This window comes from Thermobia domestica, chromosome 6 (genome assembly GCF_964235325.1).
Source record: "Thermobia domestica chromosome 6, izTheDome1.hap1.1, whole genome shotgun sequence".
Classification (NCBI taxonomy): domain Eukaryota; kingdom Metazoa; phylum Arthropoda; class Insecta; order Zygentoma; family Lepismatidae; genus Thermobia; species Thermobia domestica.
In genome coordinates, this window is record NC_137459.1 from 41,184,975 (window position 1) to 41,199,536 (window position 14,562).

The 14,562-nt window shown below is 38.1% G+C and overlaps 1 protein-coding gene across 3 annotated transcripts in view; it reads right to left on the reverse strand.

Moving 5' to 3' along the window:
- Nucleotides 1–14,562, reverse strand: part of LOC145687959 (ubiquitin-like modifier-activating enzyme 1) — a 163,155-nt gene that overhangs the window by 115,178 nt on the left and 33,415 nt on the right. The window contains exon 1 of one of the 3 annotated variants that reach the window (XM_081761565.1): nucleotides 1,733–1,862. The exons of the other annotated variants lie outside the window; for them this stretch is intronic. The gene's annotated coding sequence lies outside the window, so the exon portion shown is untranslated. Of the gene's footprint in view, nucleotides 1–1,732; nucleotides 1,863–14,562 lie in introns of those variants that run through there. 3 annotated transcript variants of the gene reach the window in all.

The window sequence follows — 14,562 nt, forward strand, 5'->3', positions numbered from 1 at the left end:
TAAATCAACAAAATCAGTGGAAAATACACCAAAAAGTGGTAGATCTAGAGTGTTTTCAAAGTCAGACGAGCGATGGATTGTACTATAAGTTAATATAAACTCCAAAACAAGTGTTCTAAACTGGCCAAAGAAGTATCAGAACATCTTAATAAACGTTTGCATCCCGAAACGATACGATTTGTTTCAAGAAAAGCAATCTACATTGAAGAGTAGCCCGTAAAATACCGTTCGTGAGCAAGTGCAATAGGCAAAAGAGACTTAGTTTTGAAAAAGATTATAAAAATAAAGATTTTTTCGTTTAGGAGCAATGTGTTATTCGCGGACGAAAACAAATTTAATTTGTTTCGCTCAGATAATACATGTTATATCTGGCGAAAACCTAATGGAGAACTCAGAGCGAGTAATCTACGTTCCACTGTGAAACATAGAGGTGTATCAGTAATGGTTTGGGGCTGTATGTCCTGTGCTGGTCCAGATAAACTTTGTGTAATCGATGGTATTATGGACCAACTAAAGTATTTAAACATTCTGAAGCAAAATGTGGTACAAAATACTGAAACATTGGAAATAATAGAGAACTTCCAGTAGTACCAGGATAACGATCACAAGCACAAAGCACTCAATATGCGTTTGTGGCTCCTGTATAATTGTCCGCACGTGCTGGAAACACCCCCGCAATCTCCTGCTGTTAATGTTATTGAGCACTTATGGGCTTATTTGGAAAACCAGTTAAAATATCGTACTATTAGAACAAAGGAAGACTTGGAATCAGCACTTCAGACTGAATAGTCAAAAGGTGATCCTTCCTTCTGCAAAAAACTTGTAAAATTCATGCCAGAAAGATTGAAAGCGATCGTGAAAACTAAAGATTGACTACAAAATATTAAAAATATCTAATAACATTCTAAAATTTGCTACAAATTAAGTGTCCGAGTTCTTTTTTGGCATGGATTTACGCCATGTTTTCACTTTTGGTATTTTTTATAGTCATGAAATTGAGTTTTGTCATTGATGTTTCTATTTTTCATAAGTAAATAATATAGAGTAATTAAAATATATTTTTTGTTCTCTGTAGAATACTCTTGGAATGTTTATTCCTCTTGGAATGTGTAAGTATGTATATGTCCGACTTCTTTATTGAGCCACTGTATATCTATTACGTCGGAACGTAGCTGTACGGAAAGCAAAATACGGACTTAGTATTACGCAGGTGATTATAGTTCATTGATCGGTTGATGTATGTACCCAATCATGTATACAATTTGTGGCAATTCAGAACATAGAGGGTGTCCCAACAAGAACGCCATATTTAATATGCCCAATAAATGCTATGCTTTTAGAATATGGAAACTAGTTTTTACATGCTTACAACAGGTAAATATTCCGATTGAAGAATGTCGAATTTAATTCCACCTGGAAACACTGAAATTTTATCACTGTCAGTTCATTTCGCAACTTAGTCAACACGGAGTGTTACACAAAGGAACAGCGAATTTTGACTGTGAAACCTCAGTACAGAAATAATGAGTGTTGTACAGACTGTTAGTGACTTTCTTTTAGAGTTTCTGCAATCATGGGTTTACGTAACCAAACCTAGAACTGTGCAAGAACTTACAGAGGAAACTAAACGTGTCACTAGCTACCTCGATAGGCATATGCATGAAAAAGTGATTATAAATATCATCGAGAGGCTCTTTTTCAAGGCTGAACCAGTTTCTTCAAAAGTACGCACCCACGTTGTATTCGCATGAACAAATGGGACATGTCCATGACGTCCTAATTGGTAATGCTGTCGAAATACCCTTTGCGCAGCAGTCACATCATCATCCTTCTTGAAAGACGCTCTCACAGCGATAACACTTCCGCACCACTATAATGCTGCATGAATACTATATAGCAACAGGTCCACTAAGACTACGCATCGGTTCCGAACAACTGCTGGCACTACAGTGTTGCCAACTCTAACGTTCAAAATTTACCGTTTTCCTGCGCCACCCTGTATACAAAAGCTGGATTGGGGTAAGGAAGAACACTTCAAAAGTCATCTTGTTGTTAATCTGTTTCAAGACACCTTAATGCTTTATGATTCCTTTATTAGTGATAACGGATTCTGGGTGCTGATTCTCGGAAAAGCTGGAAGAGAAACGAGTCCAGCATCGATTTAAGGACTTAGAATTGCAGTTTCCAAAATGAGGAAGTAAGGTTTCTTGTTTTCTTACTTCTTTCCATACTTGGGGCTCGGAGTTAGTCAACCGCTCCCCAGGAGTCAAAATAAGTAAAATCACTTTTACATATCACTCTTGTGTACGGCACATCCTTTATCAAATAATGTTCTAGTGCAGCCACCCTAGCTTTTTATCTGCCCTACTTTCGGACAAAATTTTCTGGAAGTAAACCTGGTCCTACTGTGGTGCAGATGGTGCAAGCGAGCAAACTCATATTTTTGAGAAAGTTTACAGGATTATTAATCGGATTAAAGTGAATATCCAAAGGAGATGAAACGTAGGGAATCATGTTTTTTTGTTTTTTTGTTTTTTTACATTATTACTATCTGAAATACTCGATCTTCGTACGGGGTGAATAGGTTTATGGAAAAATATTTGAATTCCCTTTCCTCTTAGAATCCTTATTTCAGTTAAAGTATAATAAAAATGCAGAAAATACTCTACTTTTGGCACAAATTTTGAAACATGCTACCCCAACAGAATACACCCTGTAATCATTAAAAAAAAAAAAAAGCTTAAGGTGGGTATTAACTATGTTTCTAAAATCATTTCAAATGGGTAAGCCGTTCACACGGCCCCCAAAACTATGATTTGACACTACTAACCCCTTCTCCCACGCATCTGAAGATAGGACTGACCCTGGACTTAAAACTGGAATTGGAAGCATCAGTCCTCATTTCTGCGACCCCGAGAGCTACGGATTGCACACTTATCACCAATATCGGTCGTTTTGGATTATTTTTACATGTCATCCAACTCCCACCTCTTGGGGTATCTTACTCACATTGTAAGTCATATGTTTACCAATATCGGTTAACTGCTCCAGACGTTCTCGAGTTACACTGGATACAGCTATGAGAGAGATGTAAAAGCAATGCCTGTATCATTTGCATTGTCACCTGCAGCTCAGCGACCCAGAAAACTATGAATTTGACACTAATCTGGGTAATTTGAGACATTTTATTTTTTCATCCTTTCTCAACTCCTTGCCAATAGAGGCTAGCTTGTAATTTAGCGCTATCGGAAGTGTGACTATCTCAGCGACACCACGAACTACAAATTCATCACTTAATGCTGATCATTCGCGATTATTTTTACATGTCATCCCCTAAAGGTGCTAACGGGAGTTAAACCTGAGCCTTAACGGCACCAAAGTTTCACTATTTGTCTCGCGACCCTAAACAATACGAATTACATACTAATGTAGGAGGTCATTTTTGATTATTTTTACATGTTCCCTACTTCCCATGATCCCCAAAAAATGTTTGGGTCTTAATCAAACTGGGAAGTGAACTTGAACGGCATCGAAACTGTTACCAATCAACTTAAGAACCCCGAAAACTATGGATTCGAAACTAAGTAGGTAGCTTTCGATTATTTTTACATGTTACAATTCCTCCTCCAAAGGTAAGAATGGGTACTGAACTATGACTTAAAAGCCACCTGGATTACCACTATTCATCCCAGTGACCCCAAAAAAGTGTAAATTTGAAACTAATAGATATCTAAACTTTTTAAAAATCTTTTTTGTCACCCCTCCCACTTTTACACATTCTGGGGGCTAAAATTGGACTTGAAGGGCGTCAGTACTGCCACCAACAAACCTAGAGACCCCGAAACTATGGATTCAACACTAATGTTAGTCGCTTTTGATCATTTTTACAAGTTATTATCCTTCACCAGGAGTGAAAAAGGGAGGTAAACTTAGAAGTAAATGGTATTGGGAGTGCCACTATTCATCCGACTGACCTCGAAAGCTATGGATTCAACACTAATATCGGTCATTTTTGTCACCCTCCCCCACTCACCCTAGGTGTTCTGAGAGTTTTACGCCCACTGGAAGACTAAGCTGTATTTAAAATGGAAAACAGAACATTATGTAACAGGTGATGTTCAGAACTCCGTTAAAAGAGAAAATGCTATTATATCAATTTACTAAGCTATTGTGCTATTAATGATGTTCGTGTTCGTTTGTTTGGAGCTTAATGTTCTCTTCAGCAGCAAATCTAATGAGACCTATTTCGACCCAAAGCCAAGAACACTTACCACTTGTTCCAGGGGATCAAAAACAGAGGTGCCTAGTGATCCTTTTATTCCAGGTGTGTGCGAATCTTCACAATAATAAGATGATAAAATCGGGATGCAAATACTGTGGGAAAATCGTAGCAAATAACACCAAAATCGAGTCGTGACAAACGACTCTGAGGCAAACAACACACCACCATTTACTGTGTTTTGCTCTGAGTTTATAGCTTCCGATTTTTTAAAAAGATAATTCCAATTTTTATACTACAGACGTGTGCAAATTATTAGACTAAAGTTGGAAAAATGAAGAATCTTAAACATAATTGTAAATAAATCCTGAATTGCTGCGTTCTTTCACCTTGTTACAACCTGTTAGTACTTTGTACGTATTCCTTTCGATTTTATTACCATTTCTATACCCTTTCTCATACTTTTCATTAATTTTACACAAGTATATTTCACTTCCTCATCGCGATGCCATATTCTGATAAATGCTGCGATGAGATCAATCTTGATGGTTATTCTTTCTCTTTTCACTTTTTTCTTAACAATAGCCCACAAGTTTTCGATAGGGTTTAAGTCGAGACAATTTCCTGGCCATGATCAGAACCTGAACACCATTTCCCCTCAGAAAATTAGTTACAGTCATTGCTTTATGGTATGGGGCTCCATCATGCATATAAAAAAAGTTCCCATCCGGAAACCATTCCTTCATTTGTGGTTCTAGCACCTTTAGATATTAATTTTGATTCATCATTCCTTTCACGAGATACAGTCTGCCAGCACCATACACTGACATACAGCTCCAGACCATGACTGACGTTGGGTGCTTTACTGTTTGGGGAAACACAGTTTGGTGAAAATGTTTCATCTGACGTCCTGCATACATATTGGGTACTTTCCTCACTTATGGAAAATATTTATTCATCAGAGAAACATGCCTGGAAATAGTATAATGTATATCAGTGTATTGATTTTAAATTTTATCATAAACCAAGCATCATATTCGGGAAAGCAACTCCCGTAAACCCTTGTACAATAAGGTTAAAAAATATTCAAGTGTACTACAACCTCCCAAAGATGCCCCAATTCATGGCCGTGCCGCGGGGGGGAGCGGGGCGACGGCCCTGGGCGCCGAAGTAAGGGGGCGAAAAATTAGGGAGAAAAAAGGAAAAAGGATAGGAAAAATTGCTTGGAATATATGTATGGGGCGCCGTCTTATACCCTCGCCCCGGGCGCTGATTTTCCACGGCACGGCCCTGCCCCAATTGACAACATATACAAGATAAATATGTAAAGTTTGGTACTTTACCTTGCTCCAGTCATCCTTGAATCTATTTTTCATTTCCTTTGCCCATTACAACCTCTTCTTTACCACTGCTGGGGTTAACTTCGCCTTTGTGCAGGGCCTTCGCGCTGGTAAGCCCGCTGCACATAATTGTCTTCTCGCTGTAGATGAAGATATGTGACATCCGTACGCCTTTTACTGATTTGACAAATCCTTGCTAGTAGCTCTTCTATTCGATTTGGCCATCTGTAGTAGTTTCCTTTGAACAAGAGGACTGATTTTCGGTTTATGTCGACATTTACCTGAGCGGTTTTGTGTATATGATGCACCGAGCTTCAATGCCCGACTTATTCGACTGGCTGTGTTTTGAGAAATAGACAGTTTCCTAGCTATTTCTTGCTTGTGTAACGTTTTTCGTGCACTAGTTATTCATTTAATGCAATTTTAGCTGGTGATATGTCTTTGATTTTGCCCGTAATTGTCACTTTCACTAAAGCTCAAAATACAGAACGAAAGAAATTTCAATACTTCCCCCCCCCCCCCACAGATCTTTAGCTAAAAATAACACTTAAGAAAGCACTTATGCATGTGATTTGCACTTAATATACATCAAACTATTATTTGGAATATTAAAAACATAACAACATTGAAAGCAAATTTAATACGGCGTATAAAGAAAGGGCCAACATGTGCTAATATAAGTATACAATGATACAGTTGTTTACCATTGTTGCCAGTTTCTTACCACTGTTGACAGTAAGAAATAAAAAGGATCATTACTTTCTATTGACAAGGTATATATAAAGTCCAGAACATACTTTAGGTTTAAAAAAATATCAACTGTACACAATACAAATGGAGAAAAAACAAAAAATCATCGAAAATCCTGAAGAATCGACATTTAGTCTAATAATTTGTACACGTCTGTAACTGCAGATGCTGGATACATATACCAAGACCCATAAATGAAAACACATTTGTGTCCTCTAGAGTGACTCAGAACTTACTTATTTGCTCAACACAATATTGCATTCAAGCGATTGCTTTGACCACATGACTCCAGAAGTTACCGACAACTAACACAAGTGAAAAATTAGCGAATAATGAACTTTTACTACCGTGTTTCCGAAGGCACCTCTAGAGTTCTACATCGGCAGTGGCGCTAAACACGCTTCATTCCCCGGCTTTCGAGCCTCCATTAAGTTTTCACTTTGAAGGCACTCCTTAATTCTGATATGACGCACGAATTTGTTACTGCACAATCATATATCCAATGTGTTACATACAAAATGATTGAAATTAAACACTTTTACTCAGCACAATGAACTCAACCTGTTCAAGAAGTGGAAAATAATTGATGTTACCAACACTGCACAACCTATTTCTTCCATTGCAATTGCTCAATCGATTCTACAAAGATCATTCGGTTACATATCCATTAACCTTTTTATTAATATTGGGACTTAAAACGGATGCAAGAAACTAAGTAATGGTGGTAAGTTAAATAACTAGCTTCACTTCTATATTTATAATACAAGCTGAAATGTCCCGCCTTCACGGGGGGGGGGGAGGATTAGGTTTACGAAAAGTCTGTGTGAATCCCTTTCTCCATTAAGCTTGGTTGCCATGCTGCAAGAATCTTGTAGCTGCCATTTAAAAATCTTGCAATCCTACTTTTTTATTTACTGTTTACACATTACAACTTTCTGAAAGCAAGAAAGATATCTCCACCCATGCAGCACTGCATACTAGTGGACAAATAGTCAACCTCCAATAGTATTCTGGCGCGCTTCCCCTCCCCGTCCAAGAGAATTCGTCATTTCGGAAGCGGTGAAATTGTTTTTTTCTTTATATGTCAGTGGGAGGACGATAGCAGGTAGCACGCAAGACGACCCGGACAGTTGCACATGCTTTGACTCCTTGCAAAATGAAAAAATGTTGCATGTCCGTTTCAAGATTATGTTTACATGGATAAATATTGTAGGGTTGCAAGATTTTTTAATGACAGCTACAAGATTATTGCAGCATGGTAACCTAGCTTTATGCCAGGATATTTTACAAGAATATTGTAGCTGTCATTAAAAAAATCTTGCAACCCCATTTTTTTATTTACTGTTTACGCATACAACTTTTTGAAGGAGGATATCTCCACACATGCAGCACTGCACTCTAGTGGACAAATAGTGAACCTCCTCATTAAAAACGTGTATTTTGGCGCGCTTCCCCTCCCTTCCAAAAGAATCTGTCGTTTCGGAAGCGCTAAAATTGTTTTTTTTTTTTTTATGTCAGTGGAAGGTCGATAGCAGGTAGCAAGCAAGACGACCTAGAAAGTTGCACATGGTTTGGCTCCTTGCAAGATGAAAAAAAAAAGTATGCCTTTTCAAGACATGTTTATGGGGAGAAATATAGTAGGGTTGCAAGATTTTTTTAATGACAGCTACAAGATTCTTGTGAAATGACAACCTGGCTTTAGAATACACATTTCAATGATAATGTAATAATAAAGATCCGTAAATGTGACCCCTTTCCATCGGAACGTGTCATGCCCTTGGTGTTGCCGTCCCTACACTTTCGTTGAAAGTAAAAAAAAAAGAAATAAAAAGAAAAGAAAGAAAGTGTGAAATAAATAACGAAGACCAACACCTTTGGAGTTGCCACTCCTATCGATTCGCAGGCTAGCTGGCATGCACGGGAAGAATAAACTTAAGAACAACGCCTTCGCTGGAAGTAAAAGGTAACGGTCACCACACTAAAATTTCTCGATCCAATTTCTTAAACTAAATAACGTTATGCAACTGACGCATTTACTAGTGAAATAAGCACAAAATTATAAGCATTTTCGAAGGAAACTTCAACCGAAAGAAACTCAATCCCAAAAGCAAACTACTACTCGTAGATATTTGCATAAAATTAATTTACACATTATAGGTTATTCGTGAAATATTAAAAAATCGTCCTATTTTTTTTTAAATCTGAACAGGAACTTACCTCCAAAAGTAAACTAATCCTTGTTGGTTGCTTCATGAAAAATCACATATTGTGTATTGTGAGGTTACAAATGAAACTCTTCAAGAACGCGAAGATAATTGACTAAGACTCTTTTTTAGAAAATCACCTGAAAAACACCTTCAAGAGTAAATTACTGCTTGTGGATTTTCAGGAGAAATGAGTAACGTCACATTATCATTTTATTAATGAAATATTTATTTACGAAGTAAGATAAAATTGCCGAAGTCGCTTTGGAGAAAATCGTCCAAGAAGAAACTTACACCTAAGATTAAAATACCCCTTGTCTGTTTTTTTTCTTTCTTCAGGATAAACGCATTTATGCCATATTTTTTTTGGGTAGTAACGGAATATTTATTTATCAAATATAAACAGAATCGCCCGTCGTTTAAGAAAAATCGCTCGTAAAAAAAAAACAAGAGTAAACTATCACGTTTAAATATTTTCAGGACAACTGAATTATGCCACATTGTCATGTTACTAACGAAATATTTATTTATGGAATATGGACAAAACCACTTGAGTCGTTTTTGAGAAAATCGACCAGAAAAACACCCTCAAGGGTAAACTATCATATATGGATTCTTCTCAGAGAAATGACATATCAGAATATGGTTGTTCATGAAATAGTAGCGTATGAAATTTAAACATTGTTACGGCCATTTTCGAGAAAACTGGAATTTCCTATTTTCGCCCCTTAGTAAGCTACCCTTAATTTTGAGGGTAGGAAGAAAATTCAAAATAAGCTCCTAGGTAATCTGACAAAAACCTTAAGCTTAAAATTTGGTGCAAATACGTTGAACGGTATGTCGTCTACGCGAGTGAACACATTTACGTTGGAAGAGACGGACAAACACTGAAAAATCACTGTTTCGGTATATAGGGGCCATGAAACTTGTAAATATGTTGAAATCTCGAATTCAAGTGAAATAGATAACGAAGAGCGAGTGTAACACACATCAGTCTGTGGCTTCTCATGCTTGCTTTTACAAAAACATTTTAGAGCTAAATCAATTGAATATGCAACCCTCCTCGCTGGTATAATTCTTAACGCGCACACCTTCAATGCACGGAGTCCCGGTTCGAGGCCTATTGCTTGGGTTGAACTAGCAGAAACGCGGAGTATTTCATCAACAATTTTAACTCAGATTGTTCTCGCTTAATTTCGTAGAAAAGACTCCCAACTTCCATGAAACATCTTGCATACTTCCTTTGAGGTTTCAGAATTATCTACAAGGTGTACAACTTTGCTTTCGCCATTTTCTGATAGGTGGCTACAACGGTAGGTAGCGGTCGAAATAAACAGATCGCAGACGTCAGGCAGTTAGCTTGGACCTCTGTCAACATAATCCCATTCAAGCATTAGTCGATTTGTGTGTGCATCGTAAAGTTGTTCTCGATTGAAAATGTCAGGTTAAGAGCCAAATTCTCGCCATTTGCGGGAGGTTCTACTTTTTTGTTTTAATATGAAGAAAACTGCGGTGGAGTCTCACCGAATGCTTTCAAGTACTTATGGTGAGGACGCTATTAGCGAAAGAACGGTGACTTTAACGTCGAAGACCGGCATAGTAGTGGAAGACAAAGTTTTCGAAGATGCAGAATTGGAGACATTGCTGAGTGAAGACTCGCGTCAAACTCAAGAAGAATTGGCATGATCATTGGGAGTGACACAGCAAGCACAGCAAGACACCCAAAACGGCTCAAAGCCATGGGTATGATTCAGAAAGAAGGAACTTGGGTCCCGGATGAGTTGAAACCAAGAGATGTTGAACGGCGTTTGTGTGTTTGTGAACAGTTGCTTCAGAGACAAAAACGGAAGGGATTTCTGCATCGCATTGTGACCGGGGACAAAAAAAATGGTTTATTACGATAACCCTAATCGTAAAAAAAGCATGGGGATATCCCGGCCATGCTTCCACGTCGACGGCCAAACCGAATATTCATGGCTCCAAGATCGTGCTCTGCATCTGGTGGGACCAGCTCGTCGTCGTGTACTATGAGCTGTTAAAACCAAATGAAACAATCACAGGTGATCGTTATCGAACGCAATTAATGCATTTGAGCCGAGCATTAAAGGACAAACGGCCGCAATACAAAGTGATTGTGCAGCACGACAACGCTCGACCCCACGTTGCAAAAGTGGTCAAAACGTACTTGGAAACTTTAAGATGGGAAGTCCTACCCCACCCGCCGTACTCTCCAGACATCACTCCCTCTGATTATCACCTGTTTCGATCAATGGCACATGACCTGGCTGACCAACATTTCCGATCTTATGAAGAAGTTAAAAAGTGGATAGATTCGTGGATCGCTTCCAAAGATTAAACATTTTTTTCGACGTGGCATTCGTATGCTGCCCGAAAGATAGGAGAAAGTAGTGGCCAGCGATGGACAATACTTTGAATAATGCCTGGGGAAGCAATTTGTTTCATTAAAGTGTCATATTTTGGGGGAAAAACGGCGGAAACAAAGTTGTACACCTTGCATGTTGGGATAGAAAATGGTAAAGGATGAGCTCAAGAAATACTCAATTTAAAGTGTTTCGGTCGCCCCTACTAGTTTTCAAAATCTTTCAGTTTTACGCCCCACGATTATCCCGTGTATAATAGAAAAAATACGGTGATGCTGAGAAATGAATGAAATGATGGAATCAAGAAAGTGGAAGGAAATGGGGGAGTCCCGAGAAAAAAACACGCGGTGTCGTCAACAATAAAGTCCACTTGGAGTCAGCTGGGTTCGAACCAAGAACCCCACGCACCAGACATGAGCTCTCTACCACTGAGCCACCGCGAGCCTTACTAGTGTTTTCTCTGCGGGAGAGGACAGGAATGAAAGAAGACGAAATGTGGGAAACAGAAGTAAGATTCAGGAAAACAAATGGAGACGCTGTTGTCCGTCACAACACCATACAGCATGGGATTTGACTAACTTTTCGCGATAGAAATAAGCGTTCATCACAAAGTCACTGTATTCAGTATATATTTGTTATATTAACGTATTTCGTAAGCCATTGGAGTTAAAAAAAAAAGTTGTACGAACTACGCGCAAGAAACCTTGCACAAGAAAACTTGAAACATCTGCAAGTTTCAATGACATTAGGTCATTTACCCCCAACACAGAGCCAATAAAAGGGAAATGGACACGAAAGTGAAGACTTTCGTAACAAGACAATAACATACAAGCATAACGCATAACAACAAAAGAGTCATGCACTTCACAGAACATAATAAGAGAAAATCACAAGGAACAATAGTGAGGAGCAAAAGAAAAAGAAAATGTTGTGTAGATACAAAGTAACGATAATGAGCCAGGAGTTCTTTGCCTCCTCCGTTGGGCTAATTTTAGAATCGGGAGTCTGACAACGTGTCTGCCGCTGTAAGATGTGACGATGTCACCAACGTACACATCTAAATAAAAAGCTCGACACCCACCATCTCTGTCACCGCGAAGAGAACTCATAGGAACAAGCAACGAATACTGCTTTGCAATTGTGAGATCAAGATGAACTAGATAATGTTTTATTTATTTATTTATTTTTACATATGACTTAATTTCTTAACAGCAACTACAAGGATATCCGCAATCAGGAGGGATCATTATGCGCAGTGCATCATCGAAAATTCATGGGAGACTAAATAACTGCGAATTAAATCAGGTCATAACTTAGAAAGTGTAATACGAGAGGCTATTTCTGAAAAACTTCGTCCATCATTTTTTTTTCTTTTTTAAGTAAATCTCTAAAGTACAAACTGCATTCAAAACCTAACTAACAACCGCCTCATTGCTTCCTTTATTATATCTCATATTAATATTAGGTTTCTTCTGTGTATTCTTGTTCTAAGTAGCAATTACAAATTTTCTGTCGAAAATTAGCTAGATATAAACATCAAATGTAATGGTCCACAGCTCACGAACTAAGATCCCACATACCATAATATTTTATACTTGCTTAGCTTTTCAAGGTCTACCATGCAGAGATTGCATGCGGCAATGAAAACTTAACATATGATCCACCACCCACTGTGACCCACTCTGCGACATCACTCACCAAAACCCATCATCAACTCTGACACATGATCTACGTCCTCCCTTTCGTTGACTAAAGAGTTTACACTTGTAATAAAAGAAGGCTGGGAAATTATCACTAATCGGAGTTTGAATTTCTACGGTCAATCACTCAAGCACCGTTCTGTTACGATACCTTTACGATATAAAATGATACAGTGTTTGTCATGGGCAATATTACGACGAATTTAAATTTAATTATCATATATAATTATTTCCTTGTTGAATTACAGATACTTTTCAGTGGGAAATAGGATGAAATTTGGAAGTCTTAAATCAAGATAAAGTAGGCCAATGTTAAAAAAAAAAAAAAAAAAAACTTAAAATTCGACTCTCTCGAAACCCAAATAGTAAGTCCTATCGCTATTATTATAATTACAAATATGAATATCCAAAAGTGTCTGAAGTTCTTTTTTCAATTAGGAATACCCATCTAATTGAAAAGTAAATAGGAAATGTCGACTAAAAGCAGGGAATTCGTGTTACTATTCGGTTCAAAATCTCTTGTCGTCGCGAATTCTGTCGAAGAATTTGAAGCTTAAAATATATAAAACGATAATCATGCCTATTGTTCTGTATGGTTGCGAAACATGGTCACTTACTCTGAGGGAAGAACATAGACTGAAAGTATTTGAGAACAAGATCCTGAGAAGAATATTCGGACCCAAGAGGAACGGGAATGGGGAATGGCGGAAACTTCATAACGAGGAACTACATAATTTATACGGTTTACCCAACATTGTTAGGGTCGTCAAGTCTAGGAGGCTTAGGTGGGCAGGTCATGTAGCTAGAATGGAAGAAAGTAGAAACGCTTTCAAAGTCTTGACTGGAAGACCCATAGGAAAACGACCATTAGGAAGACCTAGGCGCAGATGGGAGGATAATATTAAGATGGATCTCGTAGAGATAGGAATACAAAGTAGAAACTGGATGCAATTAGCTAAGGATAGAAGTCAGTGGAGAGCTTTTGTGAACGCGGCACTGAACCTGCGGGTTCCATAGGCCGTAGAGTTAGTTAGTTAGTTAGTTAAATAGGAAGAAATGAAAAAAAGAAGAAAAATGGAGGCCTTAAATCGAAAACGTAGACAAATTCCCCAGTGTTCAGAAGATGCTGTCTACAATGCACTGAGCAGAGTGGGTTGCAGTTTGTCACGTCCTGTTGATTCACGATCCACTGCACCTCTGCTATTATCACACAAAGCTTAGTCAAGAGTTTCGTTGATACTATTCTTGTGATATATTTTATTTTTAAAAAAAATCAAATGAAGGATGAATATGTACAAATTATATAATAACACTTTAATTAAGGACAGACGTTGAAGCGGAGAGGGGTTATTGGAGGTCTGCACAATGACGAAATTGAAAATTTTCTGTAGTATGGGACATGTCATGGAAAATATGGGTGTAGACTAGGTCAAGAACCTTGGTCACGGTTAAAGTAACTACGTGTCCAGGTTTGTTCTAATTCTGCATCCCAGGCAAATCCTCCTGAAGTTCTTGTTTGTTTACAGTATATAACTAGTGAGAAAACACACAGTAGTAAGAAATCGACCTTCATTTTGGGGGCCGAGTTGACTCAGTGGTAAAATGTTCCTCTCTGGTGCACTGGGTCCCTGATCGCGCCAAGTGGATTTTGTGGTGGACAAATACCGTAAGCGTGGGTTTTCCTGTTTCCTCCCATTCTCTTCATTCCACCAATTTATTCATTTGTCATCATCACAGTCTCCTGTAGCCTACACGGTATAACGGTGGGACTTAAAATTCAAAGATTTCATTTTCGACCTTCATTTTACTTTCTTCTTCTCCAAGGCTATTTAAACAGTATTTATTATTTTTTTCTGTCGAAGATTGACCTTTAATTGTTCCTTAAATAGTGTTCATTACATTTAGTTATACTCAATTTACTGATTTAGAGCATAACTTATGAACCAAGTCTGCACTCACGTTTGTATC